Here is a 20,406-nt window from a genome sequence, read left to right as displayed (position 1 = left end):
TGTGACTGCTGTCCATACTCCATCTGTTTATACGGTAGTGTGACTGCTGGTACCCCATCTGTTTATACGGTAGTGTGAATGCTGGTGCCCCATCTGTTTATACGGTAGTGTGACTGCTGGTACTCCATCTGTTTATACGGTACTGTGACTGCTGGGTACCCCATCTGTTTATACTGTACTATACTGTACAGAACTGATGCTGATTTTAGTTCTACCAGCTATACCCTATTTATGCTGTATTTTATCAACACACCCTGTATGTTACCTTGTAATTTGTTTTTTGTTTGCTATGTACGACACTGTGTGGCGCATTAAAAATAAACGTACTACTACTACTACCCTATCTGTTTATACAGTAGTGTGACAACTGTCCGTACCCCATCTGTTTATACAGTAGTGTGACTGCTGTCCGCAGCTCCGTACCAGTTTATAAGGTACTGCTGTGACCGCAGGCCGTACCCCACTGTTTTTTTTTTAGATTAATAAAATTATTAAAAGTAAATAAAAAGAAAATTCTCTGTACCACGTGCTGTGACTGCTCTCAGTAGCTCCATACCCCATCTGTTTATAAGGTACTGTGACAACTGTCCGTACCCCATCTGTTTATACGGAAGTGTGACTGTTGCCCGTACCCCATCTGTTTATACGGAAGTGTGACTGTTGCCCGTACCCCATCTGTTTATACGGTAGTGTGACTGCTGGTACCCCATCGGTTTATACGGTAGTGTGACTGCTGGTACCCCATCTGTTTATACGGTACTGTGACTGCTGGTACCCCATCTGTTTATACTGTACTGTGACTGCTGGTACCCCATCTGTTTATACGGTAGTGTGACTGCTGGTACCCCATCTGTTTATTCGGTAGTGTGACTGCTGGTACCCCATCTGTTTATACGGTAGTGTGACTGCTGGTACCCCACCTGTTTATACGGTAGTGTGACTGCTGGTACCCCATCTGTTTATACTGTACTGTGACTGCTGGTACCCCATCTGTTTATATGGTAGTGTGACTGCTGGTACCCCATCTGTTTATACGGTAGTGTGACTGCTGGTACCCCATCTGTTTATACGGTAGTGTGACTGCTGGTACCCCATCTGTTTATAGGGTAGTGTGACTGCTGGTACCCCATCTGTTTATACTTTACTGTGACTGCTGGTACTCCATCTGTTTATACGGTAGTGTGACTGCTGGTACCCCATCTGTTTATACGGAAGTGTGACTGCTGCCCGTACCCCATCTGTTTATACGGTAGTGTGACTGCTGGTACCCCATCTGTTTATAGGGTAGTGTGACTGCTGGTACCCCATCTGTTTATACTTTACTGTGACTGCTGGTACTCCATCTGTTTATACGGTAGTGTGACTGCTGGTACCCCATCTGTTTATACGGAAGTGTGACTGCTGCCCGTACCCAATCTGTTTATACGGTAGTGTGACTGCTGGTACCCCATCTGTTTATACGGTAGTGTGACTGCTGGTACCCCATCTGTTTATACGGTAGTGTGACTGCTGGTACCCCATCTGTTTATACGGTAGTGTAACTGCTGGTACACCATCTGTTTATACGGTAGTGTGACTGCTGGTACCCCATCTGTTTATACGGAAGTGTGACTGCTGGTACCCCATCTGTTTATACGGTAGTGTGACTGCTGGTACCCCATCTGTTTATACGGTAGTGTGACTGCTGGTACCCCATCTGTTTATAGGGTAGTGTGACTGCTGGTACCCCATCTGTTTATACTTTACTGTGACTGCTGGTACTCCATCTGTTTATACGGTAGTGTGACTGCTGGTACCCCATCTGTTTATACGGAAGTGTGACTGCTGCCCGTACCCCATCTGTTTATACGGTAGTGTGACTGCTGGTACCCCATCTGTTTATAGGGTAGTGTGACTGCTGGTACCCCATCTGTTTATACTTTACTGTGACTGCTGGTACTCCATCTGTTTATACGGTAGTGTGACTGCTGGTACCCCATCTGTTTATACGGAAGTGTGACTGCTGCCCGTACCCAATCTGTTTATACGGTAGTGTGACTGCTGGTACCCCATCTGTTTATACGGTAGTGTGACTGCTGGTACCCCATCTGTTTATACGGTAGTGTGACTGCTGGTACCCCATCTGTTTATACGGTAGTGTAACTGCTGGTACACCATCTGTTTATACGGTAGTGTGACTGCTGGTACCCCATCTGTTTATACGGAAGTGTGACTGCTGGTACCCTATCTGTTTATACTGTACTGTGACTGCTGGTACCCCATCTGTTTATACGGTAGTGTGAATGCTGGTACCCCATCTGTTTATACGGTAGTGTGACTGCTGGTACCCCATCTGTTTATACGGTAGTGTGACTGCTGGTACCCCATCTGTTTATACGGTAGTGTGACTGCTGGTACTCCATCTGTTTATACGGTAGTGTGACTGCTGGTACCCCATCTGTTTATACGGAAGTGTGACTGCTGCCCGTACCCCATCTGTTTATACAGTAGTGTGACTGCTGGTACCCCATCTGTTTATACTGTACTGTGACTGCTGGTACTCCATCTGTTTATACGGTAGTGTGACTGCTGTCCATACTCCATCTGTTTATACGGTAGTGTGACTGCTGGTACCCCATCTGTTTATACGGTAGTGTGAATGCTGGTGCCCCATCTGTTTATACGGTAGTGTGACTGCTGGTACTCCATCTGTTTATACGGTACTGTGACTGCTGGGTACCCCATCTGTTTATACTGTACTGTGACTGCTGGTACTCCATCTGTTTATACGGTACTGTGACTGCTGGGTACCCCATCTGTTTATACAGTACTGTGACTGCTGTCCATACTCCATCTGTTTATACGGTAGTGTGACTGCTGGGTACCCCATCTGTTTATACTGTACTGTGACTGCTGGTACCCCATCTGTTTATACGGTAGTGTGACTGCTGGCCATACTCCATCTGTTTATACGGTAGTGTGACTGCTGGTACCCCATCTGTTTATACGGTAGTGTGACTGCTGGTACCCCATCTGTTTATACGGTCGTGTGACTGCTGGTACTCCATCTGTTTACTGTGACCTCTATCTGTAGCTCTGTACCCCCATCGGTATATAAGGAACTGTTACTGCTGTCCGTACCCCAATTGGGCATACGGTACTGTGACTGCTATCTGTAGCTCCGTACCCCCATCGGTATATAAGGAACTGTTACTGCTGTCCGTACCCCAACTGTGCATACGGTACTGTGACTGCTATCTGTAGCTCCGTACCCCCATCGGTATATAAGGAACTGTTACTGCTGTCTATACCCCAATTGTGCATAAGGTTCTGTGACCTCTATCTGTAGCTCTGTACCCCCATCGGTATATAATGAACTGATACTGCTGTTCGTACCCCAATTGTGCATACGGTACTGTGACTGTTGACTGGTTTGTGCTGTGATAGATATGGAGGATAAACATCTGAGAGGAGAGAAGGAAGCACATACCATTGCTGCAACTGCTGCCAGCAGTCATAGTCCGTCAAGGTCGATTAGTAAGGCCGTGGCCAAAGGGCACAGAGGTCTGACGTCAAGCCATGTCAGAGTGAAGCAAAGTACTTTTTTGTTGGGAAGGGCAAAAAAAATCTAAAGTACATTTAGCTACAGACAAACAAAAAATTGGCAATATGCCATTCATGACTCGAAGTGGCAAGGAAAGGTTAAGGCCTTGGCCACCGTCAGTTATAGATGATGATTCTACCTCTCAAGTAAGCCCTCCCTATAGGGGTGTCAAAATAATGAAACTCACGGAGGCACGTGAACCAACTATGTGCTCAGAGTCATCACAAATCCCTGAGGAGAGTCCAAGTGGGTCTGCTGGTGTCATGTATGAGCCTGATCCTTCCAATAGTGTACTGGGGATGTGGGGATGAGCTGCACAAGTAAGCATGCTGAGGAACATTGAGGAAGTGTACCGAGAAGAGGAGTATATTTGTGTAGCTGCCACTGATCAGGAGGTTAGGGATGAGGATGTTGGTGATGAGCGTGTTGGTGATGAGGGTGTTGGTGATGAGGGTGTTGGTAATGAGGGTGTTGGTGATGAGGGTGTTGGTGATGAGGATGTTGGTGATGAGGGTGTTGGTGATGAGGGTGTTGGTGATGAGGGTGTTGGTAATGAGGGTGTTGGTGATGAGGGTGTCGGTGAGGATATTGTTTGTATCACTCAGACACCAGTGGAAACAGTTGTTGCCCATGGAATTAAAAAGCCCATTGTCATGCCTGGGCAAAAGACAAAAAAAATCCACCTCTTGTGTGTGGAATTATTTGACAACCGTCAAGCTATATGTACCATTTGTAAAGCTGTAGTAAGTAGAGGTAGGGACCTTCGCCATCTGGGAACCTCCTCCCTGTTTCGTCACTTGCAGCGTAATCATCAAAAGTTTTTGAGAAATTCTGAAACTAAAAAGGCAACATCTAGTCCACCTTCACCTATCTCTGTTTCCTTTGTTAGAACCAAGGGCGTAACTACCATAGGTGCAAGGGGTGCAGCTGCTATGGGGCCCAGAGCTGAAGGGGGCCCATCTTTGCTGTCTAACAAAGATGTTTTACATACATTTATCACCATCATTTGCTAAATAGGGGGCCCTTAATTTACAGACAGAGGTACGCCTCTGGTTAGAACCACCAAGCGCCTGCAATCTCCACCATCAACACCCTTATCGTCAGCATCCTCAATCATTTTCGCAAGTAGTCCTGCATCCGAATTAACAGGCTTGACTGACTGCTCTCCTATCCATGCTCCCTCAGATGCATCCTTGAGTGCTACACCTTCTGCTACTGCTACTGCTGCTGTTCTGAGTGGATCTGCATCTCGGAAGGGGACCAGGAGTAAATCTTGTACTAATGTAACAAAGCAATGGACTGTTAAACAGGCCTTTGAAAGGGTAACAAGTATCACAGCAGTCACCCTATTGCTCAAAGGATTTTATATGCTTCAGCGGATGAAGGAGCAGCAAAAGGCCATCCAAAGGTACACATCAACCTATGATATACGGAAAGGAGGGGGAATGCACCTGAGTCAAGCGCAGTGGAGAATGATTTCAGTGCTGTGAAAGGTTCTTAAACCTTTTGAAGTTGCCCCACCTGAAGTTAATTCAGACACTGCCAGCGTGAGTCAGGTCATTCCCCTTATCAGACTCTTAGAACAGCAGCTGCAGAAACTGAAGGAGGAGCTGAAGAAGAACGAATCTGTTAGGCATGTCGGACTTGTGGATCAAGCTCGTAGTTCTCTTCGCCACGATCCAATGGTCGTCAATCTCTTGAAATCAGATCAGTATAGGTTGGCGACCATACTTGACCCTAGGTTTAAGTCCTACATTTTATCTTTTTTTCCAACAGACAGAAATCTAAAAACATGCAAAGAGCTGTTGGTAAAGATATTGTCAGCTCAAACTGCAAAATCTCCTCCTTCAGTTTCCACTGCTAGCAAAAAAGTTTTGTTTCCTAAGGGAGCCACTGCTAGTAATGCAGATCTTTCTGGCAATGTGTATGACATCTGGTCATGTCTAAAAGAACTGCCTACACTAACGGACATGCCTACAGTGACTCCTGATTGAAAGAATGGTGGATGATTATTTTAGTGATACCACCCAAGTAGGCATGTCAGACAGTTCTTTAGCCTACTGGCAGGAAAAAAATAAATTTTGGAGGCCCTTGCACAAACTGGCTTTACTTTACTTACGTTGTCCACCCTCCAGTACTCTGAAAGAATTTTCAGTACAGCTGGGAACCTTGTCAGCGATCGCCGTAGGAGGTTATTACCCCAAAATGTGGAGAAGATGATGTTCATAAAAATGAACTACAAATTCCACCAGGAATCAGCAATTACGTCCACAAAATACAGAGGCGTCTGTAATGATGGATTCCAGCGGGGACTAATTAATATTGTGTGAAGAAGAGGCTGTATGGGGAGAGGAATCGGAGGATGAGGATGACATCTTTCCACTGTAGAGCCAGTTTGTGCAGGGAGAGATCATTGCCAGAGCCAGTTTGTGCAGAAAGATCATCGCCAGCTTGTTTTGTGGGGGCCCAAAAAAAGCAATAATTTCAGCCACAGTCGTGTGGCAGTCCCTGTGGCTGAAATGATTGGTTTGTTAAAGTGTGCATGTCCTGTTTATACAACGTAAGGGTGGGCAGGAGGGCCCAAGGACTATTCCATCTAGCACCTCTTTTATTTGAATTGTATGCTCTCTGGAGCACTGCCAGCTTGTCTTGTGGTGAGCCCCTTTTCTTTCCATGACATCCTTGTTAGAGCATCATCTTTTGTTTGAATTGTATGCTCTTTGGAGCATTGCCAGCTTGTTTTGTAGGGGTCCAAACGAACCAGTCATTTCAGCCACAGTTGTGTGGCAGTCCCTGTGGCTGAAATTATTGATTTGTTAAAGTTTGCATGTGCAACATAAGGGTGGGTGGGAGGTCCCAAGGACAATACCTTTGTGCACCTATTTTCTTTATGCACTGTTTGGAGCATTGCTTCATAGTTTATTGAAGTGTCACCCTGTCTCTCTGGATCTTATTATTGTGAGCTGTGACTGCTGTCCGTGTCCCATCTCTTAATATGGTACTATGACGGCTGTCCGTACCCCAACTTGTAATACAGTACTGTGACTGCTATCTGTGCCCCATCTGTTTATGAGGTACTGTGGCTGCTGTCCATACCCTAGCTGTGTTATTATGATAATGTGAGACTGTGGTGACCATTACGCGCTGTTTGGAGCATTGCTTCTTTTTTTTTGTGGGAACCCAAACACAGCCACAGTCGTGTGGCAGACCCTGTGGCTGAATAGATTGGTTTGTTAAAGTGTCCTGTTTATACATCATAAGGGTGGGAGGGCCCAAGGACAGTTCCATCTTGCTCTTTTTTCTTTAGGCGCTGTTGGGAGCATCTCTTATATATTTGGCTACATCTGTCACTCAAAGTGTGTGAGTGTGTGTATAACAGGAGGGACACATTGCTCTGTTTCTGGACTTCTCCCTTAATTAATGATTGCCAGCACCTGTGTTAAAGCACCTTTCTAATCAATTAATAACATGTGTGAAACAGGTGATGGCAATCATACATTATGAGGGAAGTCCAGAAACAGAGCAATGTGTCCCTCCTGGAGAGGGTCATGTTGGGAGGTATGTGACTGACTCACATGACAGAGAACCAGCCCAGTGAGCCCACAGTGCCAGACATCCTCTGCCTCCCCATGTTGCCCAGCAAAGACACTGCACCAGGTGAGCGCCTCCCGCCGCCCCACCCACGATTCGCGCCCCCCTTGTGACCCCGCGATTCGCGGCACCCCCCCTCGACCCCCCCCCTCCCGTGATTCGCAGCAAACCCCCCCCCCCTCCCCCATGGCTATGGTCGACAATGAAAATGGTTGACATGAGATTTTGAGATTTATTTTTCATTTTTTGAATGTTCTCATATTCATTCTCATGTGTCGACATGGACACCAATGAAATGCCACACTTATGTCAACATTTACATGTGTTGACCTTTCTGTGTTGATTTTTTCTTGTGGCGATTCGCAGCACCCCCTCCCTCCGCGCCCCCTCCCGCGATTCACGGCACCCCCCCTGTGACCACCCCCTTCTGTGATTCGTGGCACCACCCCACCCTGTGACCCCTCCCTCCCACGATTCGCGGCAACCCCCACGACCCACCCCTCCCGCGATTCGCGGCAACCCCCCACGCCCTCCCTCCTGCAATTGGCGGCAACCCCCCTGCCCCCGTGGCTCCCCCTCCTGCAATTCGCTGCAACCCCCCGCGCCCTCCTCCTGCGATTCGCGGCACCCACCCCCCAACCCCCGCGACCCCCCCTCCCGCAATTCACGACATCCCCCGCAACCCCCCCTCCCGCAATTCACAACCCCCCCTTGCGCGATTCACGCACCACTCCTGCGCTTTGCGGACACCCGTCCCCTCCCGAGATTCATCGACACCTGCGCCCCCCCCCTCCCGCAATTCTGCCACCTCCCTCGATTCACGGCACCCCCCGCGCCCCTCCCACAATTCACGGCACCCCTGCTCCCCTCTTTAGTCCCCCGTATGCCCACAAACCCCTATCACTACCCAGCTTCCTGCTCTCCTGAACCATAACTTCCACCACTGGGGAGTCGCTGACACTGTGTTGCCCACATACCCCTATCATGCCTCATAGCCCAGCCTCCTGCTCTCATGCACCCTAACTCCCACCCAGTAGGAGGAGACACTGACTCAGGGCCACCATCCTGTACTCCTGTATTGCCACGCTGGACCCTCACCCACTGGCAGATGCTGCACTGTGTCTCCCACCCTCCTCTTTAGTCCCCCTTATGCCCACACACCCCTATCACTACCCAGCCTCCTGTTTTCCTGTGTTGTGACCTCCGCCAGTGGGGAGCCGCTGACTCAAAAACACCCTACTATACAATTGCACACACACACACCTAAACAACATGCACACACAGCCCCCCCCCCCCCACACCCACAAATGTCACTGTACCATCCACACTATCAATGTACATCTTACTCTGTAACCGCTTTTTAATTAAACAAAACAATACACACCCCCTTCCACATCATATGCTCTCTATTTAACACATTTCACCTATAACTCAAGTTGCAATACAGGCATCTTTCATACAATTCTAACCATATTTCTCACAATACAAACGTTCACAAATTAAGGCGGCGCAGCCCCTTACGACGGTGTGAAGAGCGCCCGTAGGGCGCGATGAATCACCTATTTTCTTCATATAGTTTATTAAAGTGTCACACTATTATTTTTTAAAGTGTTCAAAATAGACAGGAAATGAGTGGAAATGAAAGTAATTGCGGTTAATAACGCTATAGGAACAAAAACAGGCCAAAAATTCTGTGATTTTAGCTGTTTTTCTAAGTTTAAAAAAAAAATACAGATCCAAAACCAAAACCAAAAAGGGCGGTTTTGCCAAAACCGAATACAGATCCAAAACCGGAGGCAGATACAGATCCAAAACCAAAACAGCAAAAAGTTGCCGGTGCACATCTCTGCTTGATAGCAGGATGTAAGCAGCCAGGGGATCGGAGAAGCAGCCTCAGGACTAGTTTATGCAGCGGAAGGGTACGCTTTGATGAATAGGTGAGTTTCCAGTTCCCGTTTGAAGCTTTGTAAGGTCGTGGAGAGTCTAATGAAGCCACTTCTTCTGCGCTTGTGCACATAAACACATGCACACACAGAGATCGAAACATTGCTGATCCATAAAATAACCGGAACCCTGCAAAAGTGACTGTCCTCCGTCATTTCTTATCCCATATTTAATAGATATAAGATTTTTTATTCAGCAGAATATATGAAATAATAAAACAAATGCAATGGCGTGGACAGATATAATGGGACCCTTAAGCCCCTAAACACTAGGCGATAATATTAGGAAAATCGCTCAGACTGGGGCTTTTCAGCGATATTGGTTACAATCAGTGGCGTAACTATAGCACCGCAACTCCCATGTGCGCCGGGGGGCGCTGTGCATATGGGGGCACCGGGGGGGGGGGGGGCTGCGGTGCTATAGTAATCCCCCCGCCCCTCATCCCCCCATGCTTACCTGTCCGCCCGTCCCGGCTCCCCTCCTGGCTTCAATTAATGCTATGGAGACGGACCACGATAAAATGGCCGCCCCATAAAGCAGACCGTTCTCGTGGTCCATCTGGATAGAATTTATTGAAGCCAGGAGGGGAGCCGGGATGCGCGGACAGGTAAGCATGCGGCAATGGAGAAAGGGGGCACGGGGAGTACAAGGGGGCACGGGGGGGCGGACGGACGGGCGGGGAGGGGGGCGCCCCCCCATTAACGTGGGGGGGCACCCCAAACAAAGCTACGCCGCTGGTTACAATATCCCACACATCGTTAACGATGATGTCTTCCAAACATGCAGGTCAATTTGCATTACAGCCAAGCGTCCAGAATGTTTAGCGTGTCCGTGTGATGTCACTGAACGTCAAAGGTCAACATTACAAAGAACTACGAATCCAATAGGATTGAGGTTATCCAAAGGTAAATAAGGGGCAGAATAGATGGGTCAATTGGTTCTTATCCACCATCAATTTCTATGTCTTTATCTAAGAATGACCAGTTTGATTGAGTTATTTATTTATTAATTTGCCACATTTTCTGGAAGAATAGGACGATGCAGAAGACATGATTACGGTAATACTTGCTACTAGTCTTTATTAAAAATTTGTTAAAGTTAATAACATTACCTTAAACATTGAGCGGAAACACACATACAGGGAAATGCATCAGTTTGTGATGTCAGTTTGATCCAGACATAACTGATCGACCAAAGATTCCGGGTCACAGTCGTATTGCGATTAGAGTCACTGAAAATCCTACTGCATACATGGCAATTTCTGGGCGAGTTGGAGTTGCCGAGTTACTGGCAGAGCTGTTGGCATTGAGGCCCTCGCTGTTGCAGAGAGCTTTGTTACAGCAAATGATGGACTTTGTATCTCCAAGATCTCCATTATCGCTCTGCAACGCACATGATGAAGACGTAGCGCAGTCGCGGATCACAAGCTCTGTCCCTTCAAATGGATAAGCTGGAATGCAAACATCGACACAATGATATCATCGTACAGAATTACAATCAGGCATAAGACATAGAGTCGCAAACACATGAGAGCACCAGTACCAACATGACAAACCCAGACCTCCGTGCTTCACCCCCTTTCTGTAATCAAGGTTGTGATTAATCTGTATATGTTCTGCTCTGTACTCCTACCAGTATTCCCATCACACCTATAGGGTGTAATAGATGTATTATGGCCAGTGGTCAGGACATGTTGGGGTGTAGTGTCCTATGTCTGTATAGGGTGTAATAGATGTATTATGGCCAGTGGTCAGGACATGTTGAGGTGTAGTATCCTATGTCTGTATAGGGTGTAATATAAGGAATTTGGTACTTACCGATAATTCCCTTTCACCGAATCAGCAGGAGACACTGCAGTCATTACATGTGGGGATAGAGTAGGTGTACTGGAGGAGTGGCACTTTAAGAAAAACTTTACTGCTGCTGGCTCCTCCCTCCTCTATCCCCACCCAGACCCCAGTCTTAGAAAAACTGTGTCCGAGAGGAGAAGAGAGACCTGGCTGACCCGGTAGGGAGCGGAGCTAGAACATAAACAGAATTAGTAGACAAGGCACATAACGTGAACATTCTAACATAGCAATAACATAGGGAAACCAATATATTCCCTAACGAAAGTATAACATGTATGCAACAAACAGTGCAACAACAGAAAGAGCATATCTTTCATTCATACCACACTAACATCATGGCAGGAGAACCAGTGCTGGGTGGGCGTGCAGTGTCTCCTGCTGATTCGGTGAAAGGGAATTATCGGTAAGTACCAAATTCCTTATTTCACCTACATGCAGCAGGAGCCACTGCAGTCATTAAATGTGGGGACACATACCCACGCTTTTAAGTCCGGGCGGGCGAGCTCTGGGGCTCCTGTAACACTGCCCTACTAAAAGCAGTAGCTGAACTGGCGAAAGTATCGAACCTATAAAATCTAGCAAACGTGTTAGATCCCGACCAGGTGGCTGCTTTGCACACCTGTGCCAAGGAGACACCTCTCGCCATAGCCCAAGAAGTACTTACGGACCTTGTGGAGTGAGCTGACACCCCTAATTGTACAGCAAATCCATCTTGCCAGAGTCCGTTTTGACGCTGGCCAACCCCTCTTAAGTGCATCATAGAGCACAAAGAGGCAGTCAGACTTCCTCAGATGTTGGGTCCGCCGAACATAGACTTGTAAGGCTCGGACGACATCCAAAGAGGCATCTTCTCCCTGAAGAACCGGCACCACAATAGGTTGGTTTAAGTGGAAAGCCGAAACCACCTTAGGAAGGAAACTCCTGTTTGTGCGCAGTTCTGCGCAGTCCCTGTAAAAAACAATGAATGGAAACCTACATGAGAGGGCCCCTAATTCAGAGACCCTACGTGCTGAAGCCAACGCCAGCAGCATCACTGTCTTCCAAGTCAAAAACTTGAGATCTGAGGAGTCCAATGGTTCAAAAACCTCAGATTTTAGGAAGTCCAAAACCACCGCCAAGTCCCATGGTTCTGTTGGGGCAGTAAACGGTGGCTGTAGCCTAAGTACTCCCTTCAAAAAGGTTTGTACCTCTGGGATCAGTGCTATTCTGCGGTGAAAAAACACAGAAAGGGCTGAAACCTGGACTTTTAGGGAAGACAACTTCAAACCCGTAGATAGTCTAGTTTGTAAAAATTCAAGCACCAACGTATGTATGACTTACATATGCGATGATAATGAGACGCTGTCACATCCTTCCTCGCCTTGATCATCGTAGGTATGACCGTCCCTGGTATACCTCTCCTCTTCAAAAGTTCGGCCTCAACCGCCATGTCATCAAACGTAGACGAGGCAAGTCAGGGTAAACAAACGGACCCTGTAACAGTAGATCTTCTCGTAGAGGTAGACGCCAGGGGTCGTCTACCAGAAGGTCCCTGAGGTTGGAGTACCATGGCCGCCGGGGCCAATCTGGAGCAATCAAGATGACTTCCGTCGTTTCCCTCTTTATCCGTTTGAGTAGCTTTTGAAGTAGTGGAATAGGAGGAAAGAGGTATACCAGGTTGAAATCCCAGGGAATGGACAGAGCGTCCATCGCCGCTGCTGCAGGGTCCTGAGCTCTGGCACAATATTGGGGAAGTTTGTAATTGAGCCTGGATGCCATGAGATCGATCTGTGGCATCCCCCATCGCTGGATCAGCTGCTGAAACACCTCCGGGTGAAGTCCCCATTCTCCCGGGTGAATGTCTTGCCTGCTGAGGTAATCCGCCTCCCAATTTTCCACTCCTGGAATAAAGACGGCGGAAAAACTGATGGTGTAAGCTTCTGCCCAGGTCAAGATTGGGCGGACTTCCCTCATGGCAGTCCTGCTCCTGGTGCCCCCCTGGCGATTTATGTAGGACACAGCCGTGATGTTGTCCGACTGTATCCTTACTGCTTTGCCCATTAGGAGAGTATGGGCCTGCGCTAGGGCCAATCTGATCGCCCTCAACTCCAGGATGTTTATGGGTAACCGTGCTTCTTGACTGGTCCAAAGACCCTGGAATGTGTGTCCGAGGGTGACCGCCCCCCAACCTCGGAGGCTGGCATCCGTGGTTACCATAGTCCAGACTTGTGACTGGAAGGAGCGGCCTTGAGTGAGGTTGGCCGTGTCCAGCCACCACCTCAGGGATAGTCTTGCTTCCTTGGAAAGCACAATGGTCTTGTGGATGTGAAGATGGGACCCTGACCATTGTGCCAGAAGATTTTCCTGGAAGGTCCTGGAATGGAATCTCCCATAGGAAAGGGCCTCGAAGGCTGCCACCATCAATCCTAACAGTTTCGTGCACAAGTGTACTGAGACCCTGTTGGGCAACAGAACCTGTCGAACCTTCTGTTGAATGACTAAGACCTTCTTCATGGGTAGGAAGACTTTCTCCTGCACGGTATCGAAGAGCAGTCCCAGGAACAGGATCACCTGTGTTGGTTGCAGTTGTGATTTCCTGAAATTTAGGATCCAACCATTTTGGACTAGGAAATTGCAGGTGGTTCGAGCATCCTCCTGCAGCTTCTGGGGGGAAGGTGCTTTCAGGAGTAGATCGTCCAGGTATGGAACAATCGTTATCCCCAGAATCCGAAGAGCTGATACCATGCAAGCCATAACCTTTGTAAAGGTTCTTGGCGCTGATGACAGACCGAAAGGGAGTGCCCTGAACTGATAATGTTGGTGGCGGATAGCAAATCTGAGGAACCGCTGGTGGGGTTCCCAGATGGGAACATGCAGATATGCATCCTTTATGTCCAGTGACAGAAGATACTCCCTTGGTTCCAGGCTTGCAATGACTGATCTTATAGATTCCATCTTGAATCGGTGGTACACTACATACTCGTTTAGGTGCTTCAGATTGAGGATTGGGCGTACCGAGCCGTCCGGCTTTGGTACCACGAAAACACTGGAGTAATAACCCAGTTTTTCCTGCGCTTTGGGGACAGGTATAATGACCCCTGCCTGAAGGAACCTTTGAATGGAATCCTCTATAGCCTCCCTTGCTTCTGCCAAAGCAGGTAGGCCTGTAGTGAAAAATCTCTTCGGTGGAAGCTGAACAAATTCCAGCTTGTACCCGTGTTCCACAATCTGAAGCACCCAAACGTCCCTGCAGTGTGAAGTCCAGACGTTCTTGAACAGGGATAACCTTGCGCCCACCTTGGGATCCCCCAAATGAGCGGAAAGCCCGTCATGCCACTGGTTTGTCTGCAACCTTTGGCTCTGTTCTACGGGTGGAAGAGGTAGTGGTAGCGGTACCTCTGGCACCTCTGCCTCTACGTCCTCGAAAGGACGAGAAACCTCCCCTGGAGCAGCCTCTAAAGGACGCCCCACCGCGAAAAGCACGGAAGGAAGGAGCTGTATACTGGCGCTTTGGAGGCGGTGCCGATGAGGGAAGGAAAGTAGACTTTCCCCCCGTGGCTTGGGCAATGAGTTTGTCCAGCTCAGGCCCGATCAGCATATCCCCCGCAAAGGGTAATGCTTCTACAGCCTTCTTTATATCGGCCTCAGCCTGCCAGGACCTTAAACAAATAGTGCGCCTGGCCAGTACCGCTGAGGCGGAGACCTTGGCCCCCAACTCAGCTATATCAGCCGCAGCCTCTCCTGTATAGACGGACGTGTCTTTAACATACAGGGCCAATTGGAGCAGTTCCTCCCGAGGTCTGCCGCTCTGTAAGCCTAGCGCCAATTCTTCGGCCCATTTTTCCATGGCCTTGCTAACCCAGGCTGAGGCTGGCCTAAGTAAAACCCCCGCTGTAGTATAAATGGATTTTACCGTAGTCTCTAGGCGACGGTCAGGAGCCTCCTTCAATGTCACCGCAGCCGGTACCGGTAGTGTGGTGCGCTTTGACAGGCGGGACAGCGAGACGTCTGCTGGAGGTGGACTTTCCCATTTTTCCCTAGATTCTGGAGAAAAGGGGTACAACATTTTCATGCGCCTGGACAATTGAAATTTCTTGTCCGGCATTTTCCATACAGTCAGTAATGGTCTGTCCAACTCTACCGAGTCGGGAAAAGTGACCTGTTGTTTTTGTGCGCGTCCAAAAATAAACGTGGGCGCAGGAGTATCCTCCTCAATTAAATTGAGAGTTGTTCTGACTGCCTGAATTAGGCCCTCAACTCCCTGAGGGTCATCTCAAGTTAATACCTCTTCTTGAACCTGTTCTGGTTCATCAAGATTGGGCATATCCTCATCCTCATCTGTGTCAATATCAGAACCCTGCAACCAGGGCCGGCGCTACCCACTCAGCAGCTCCTGCAAAGCAGGGAGGCGCCATGCTGAAAAGGCGCTGTCTCCCTCCCTGCTCTGCTAAAGCTGCCTCAGCCCTCACTGTCACTGCCTCCTGCATGCCGCCCGCAGCACCTGTCTGACAGCGGGCGGCAGTATGGAGAAGCTGAGAAGCTCCCTGCACCGCACACACACTGTCCTCCTCCTGCAACCTGCCCCCTCTTCCTCATGGACACTTGCACTGAGGCATGTAGCGCTGTCTGTGAATGCCTGGATGTCATGTCTGGATCTGCCCCCTACCCATTGCTCCCTGCGCATGTCAGCTGTCAATGAAATGACGAACAGGCAGCAGCGCCGCCTCCCCTTCCTTCCCTCTTCTCAGTGTGCTGTGTCAGTGCCGCTGCCAGCCCTCAACACTCTGCCCACTCTATCTCCTCCCCTCTTCTTCCATCTCCTCCTTCTCTCCCCTCCTTTCCCCCTCAGTCACGAGTGCTGCACATACTTTTTGTACTGCTTTCGGATCGCATCGCACACACATTGCATGCATGCCGTGCGATGCGATCTAGCCCGTAACGTATGCGATTCTCGCAGCGTGTATGGGCACCTTTAGTGCCTGCAACATTTTGCGGATACAGCACTGAGATGGTGTATGCATACATGTACATGCACCGGAGATCCTCCATAGGATCGCATGTTGCACAGGGTTGCCTACTTTTGAAAAAATAATTTCAGGGAGAAATGTAAAAGTGAAGGGGGCGGGCCTTGCATCACCAGGGGGCGGGCCTAATATGGTCCGCAACCAATCAGAAAAATATCTCTGTGGATCGCCTGCACTGTAGTCCTCAAAGGGTTATATAGTTTTGCAATGTGCCCTGAATGTATGAAGCTAGCTTAAAACATGCAACTACTTTCCGGAGGAGGGGGGAGGAAAACAGACTCAAGGAGGACAGGATTTTATTGCGGCAACTCTGCTGCTTGCCCGGCACTGTTTACTTTTAGCCAAGTGATTAAGGGGATATCTGCTGTCCTGGCTAGTGAAGTGTGACACACAGACGCCAGAGCAGGGAACTCACACTTAGCCTAGATGAGTCTCCAACATACTTGCCTACTTTTCAAAATCAAAATGAGGGAGATTTTAGATGCTAGCAAAATGCACCGAGCTCAGCGTTGCAACATTGAAGGGGTGTGTCATGTTTCAACCAAAGGGCGTGTCTAGTGACACATGAGCGTGTCTATTTCCACCCAGGGGTGTGTCCTACAGTTCTTGGTAATAGAGATATAGATATATATATACACACACACACATATATACATACATACACACACACACACATTTATATATGCAATATGGCGAAGGCGGTTCGGAATTTGCATTAAAGAAGTCTCTGAGTGCCGCCTTCGCCATATTGCATGTCTGTGGGCCTTTCAGAAGGCACCAGGGCAGGTTGCTTTTTTAAGTACATTGCAGAGTGTATGTATATGTATGTATGTATGTATGTATGTATGTATGTATGTATGTATGTGTATATATATATATATATATAATATATATATATACACACATACATACATACATACATACATACACACACACACACACACACACGTCAGCTCTGACTTATCATTTGCTATACAGTGTAGTAGGATATTGAAACTGACTCTATTTGTTAATGGACAACCACGTCCTCTAGAATCCAGTCAGGTGAAGTATCTATGCTGAGATCTCGTAGAACTGCGTAACAAAGTCAACCATCTGCTGGATTGTTTAGCGCCTCCTATGGAACCTGGGATTCCAAGCAGCTTGCAGGACACTGAATCTGTGGATGGTTGTGAACCCACTGCTCCAGACTCCTCTGTTAAGCCCTCTAATCAAGTTATGGATGCAGCATGTCTGCTTTTGATCCCCTCAAGAATATAGTAAATCAATAAAAATGTCATGTCTGCTTTTGGACTAACAGAGGACCAAGTTACTGGGCCTCCCAGCGCTCCTGTAGAGGAACGTTCAAGCACACCTGATCGTATTGCCTCCTCCTCCTCTGCTCATCCTCCAGGGGTCCAGCCTCAGCAACAGCCATAGCCCGGAGCTCAGCAGCCAGGTCAGATGGAAGGCCAAATGTATCAACAGTATCCACAGCAGCCTGTATATCCATCAGTTCAAGGTCAACCCCAGCCTCAAGCTCAGCCCCAGCAGCAGTATGGCATGCAGTATCCTGTTACAATCAGCAGTTTCAGGGCTATAGTCAGCAGGCTGCACAGGCTCCTGCCTTTGGATTTCAAGGCCAGTCACAGCAACTACCTTCAAAAACGTCTCAACAGTACCCATCTGGTTCCTACCCACTATGTACTATTGCTATGTACGGTGCTGTGGACACTTTGTGGCATCTTATAAATAAACAAACAAACAAACTACTACTACCCACCACAGACTTACACTACACAAGCCTTTCAGCCTGCCAGTTATAACGTCCCACCTGCTTTCCAACCTGGCATGGCACAAAGCCAGCCAGGGAACTATCAGCCTAGGCATACTCCACCCCTTGGTAGCACTGTAACTCTCCCTCCAAGTGGGCCTAACCCGTATGCCCGTAATAGTCATCCATTTGGTCAGGGGTATGCCCAACCAGGACCTGGATACTGATAAATCCAATATCATTGCCAAGGCATAGGCTGCTAGATATATTTCCTTCCCAACAGACACTAATATTAAGCTTACAATTAATGATATTTTAATACATTCCGCCCATAGCAAAAGTTCATCACAACTTCTCCAGTGCAAGCAGCAGCACAGGGAAGTGTGCCCAGGCTCAGGGTGACACCGCCACAACCACCAGTGCCATGCAGACCCTGCTGACTACATACACATGAGTGCAGAGGAGGAGAGGCGGTGCGTGCATTGGGATTTACATAACTGACAGACCCCGCTAGCAAACATTACTGACCCCGCTAGCAAACATTACCGACCCCTCTGGCAAACATTACTGACAACCCCCCTCCCCCCCCCCAAGCAAATTTTACTGAAACCCCCAGCAAACACTACTGACAACCCCACCAGCAAACACTACTTACAACCCACCAGCAAACATTACTGATCCCTCTTCCCCAGCAAGATTTACTGCCCCCCCAATCAAACATTACTGACAACCCCCCCCCCCCTCAGCAAACTTTACTGAAACCCCCCAGCAAACATTACCGACAATCCCCCCCCCCAGCAAACATTACCGACAACCCCCCCCCCAGCAAACATTACCGACAACCCCCCCCCGAACAAACACTACTGACACCCCCTCCAGCAAACACTACTGACACCCCCTCCAGCAAACACTACTGACACCCCCTCCAGCAAACACTACTGACACCCCCTCCAGCAAACATTACTGATCCCTCTTCCACAGCAAGCTTTACTGCCCCCCCAATCAAACATTACTGACAACCCCCCCCCCAGTAAACATTACTGACAACCCCCCCCCCCCAGTAAACATTACTGACAAACCCCCCCCCCCCAGTAAACATTACTGACAACCCCCCCCCCAGTAAACATTACTGACAACCCCCCCCCAGTAAACATTACTGACAACCCCCCCCCCCAGTAAACATTACTGACAACCCCCCCCCCAGTAAACATTACTGACAACCCCCCCCCCAGTAAACATTACTGACAACCCCCCCAGTAAACATTACTGACAACCCCCCCCCCAGCAAACATTACTGAAACCGCCCCAGTAAACATTACTGACAACCCCCCCCAGCAAACATTACTGAAACCGCCCCAGTAAACATTACTGACAACCCCCCCCCAGCAAACATTACTGAAACCGCCCCAGTAAACATTGCTGACAACCCCCCAAGTAAACATTGCTGACAACCCCCCCCAGTAAACATTACTGACACCCCCCCCCCCAATCAAACATTACTGACCCCCCCTTCCCACAGCAAACATTACTGACACCTTACCTGAGCCCCTGCTGAGTGCTGACCGAGTCTGTGCTCCTGCGGTGTGTGGTTACTGCTCTCCTATTCTCCTCTGCTGGGCTCCTCCATTGCAGGACATGTGACTTGAACTTCCTGTAGCCGGGGAGACAGGGCAGGGGGCGGCATTGGTGCTCAGCCTCACAGCAGTCACACACACTGATAGGAGGGGGGGATCCAGGAAGACGCTGCTCTGCTGCCTGTCTATAATTAAACTACAGTACAATGACAGGGCAGCGCGGAGGAGAGGGAGGACAGCCCTGGGTGGGGGGAGAGAGACTAAGGAGTCAGACAGTTATACTTACTGCTGCTCCCGGCCCCCGCTGCCCGGCTCAAACACTGCCACAGTCTTAATGCTGCTGCTCCTCTCCGTGCGCTTCCCGGCTCACGCTGCTGCTGCCGCTCGTTTTAGCCGCACGCACCACGGCTACCCACACAGCCCCGCGGTAGCCGGGTTAATCAAAGATGTTATGACGTCGCGCATTCAGGCCCCGCCCCCCGAAACATGTTCGCGCATGCGCAGTCAATTTCTTTGGGGGGGAATCGGCCAAAAACCGGGAGGAAGCGAGGGATTTGCGGGGGAGCGGGAGGAGGATTGCAAAACCGGGAGACTCCCGCTAAATGCGGGAGGGTAGGCAAGTATGGTCTCCAATTACCGTAGTTCTGCAGTGTGGAAACCAGTCTCCGTGTCTGAAAGCTGGAGCCGGCTGTCACTGTGCTGCTGCTGGAAAGTCAGAAGCTGCTGCTATCATCTGTTGCTGCTAGGGATGATGATAGCTTCACTTCCTGTACTGTGTACCCGGCCGGCCGTACGCAGAGAACGGGGTCGGGAGGTCTCCTAGCTACTGCAGGTACTATTGCCGCGATGTATACTGTGCGGCTTCATCATGTCAGCGGCGTCAGCGGCACTCATTGGGGAAGCAAAGCAGCAGCTGCGGTAGAAAGGGGCCCTCTTCCGGGAGTCCGTGAGATGTCCCATGATTCCGGGAGTCTCACGGACATTCCGGGAGAGTCGGCAACAATGATGTTGCATACACTCCCACAATTGGGCTGCAGCTTGTTGCAATGGCAATTTGAAAGGGCGCAAAATGTATGGTTTGCAGGAGGGCGCCGGACACCCTAGCACC

At 49.1% G+C, this 20,406-nt stretch overlaps 1 long non-coding RNA gene and 1 pseudogene across 1 annotated transcript; one reads left to right on the top strand and one right to left on the bottom strand.

Moving 5' to 3' along the window:
• Positions 1–10,178: 10,178 nt before the first annotated feature.
• Positions 10,179–19,790, bottom strand: LOC146079787 (uncharacterized). Its single transcript, XR_014474752.1, has 3 exons — positions 19,585–19,790; positions 19,265–19,375; positions 10,179–10,568 (listed from the first exon to the last, which is right to left on the bottom strand). It is a non-coding gene; the product is annotated as an uncharacterized LOC146079787 (long non-coding RNA).
• Positions 16,917–17,776, top strand: LOC146079822 (protein TFG pseudogene; annotated as a pseudogene).
• Positions 19,791–20,406: the final 616 nt, after the last annotated feature.

The sequence above is a fragment of the Crinia signifera genome, chromosome 5 (genome assembly GCF_055691185.1).
Source record: "Crinia signifera chromosome 5, ASM5569118v1, whole genome shotgun sequence".
Lineage (NCBI taxonomy): Eukaryota > Metazoa > Chordata > Amphibia > Anura > Myobatrachidae > Crinia > Crinia signifera.
The sequence above is the reverse complement of the archived record's forward strand: the minus strand, read 5'-3'. Positions and strand labels throughout refer to the sequence as shown.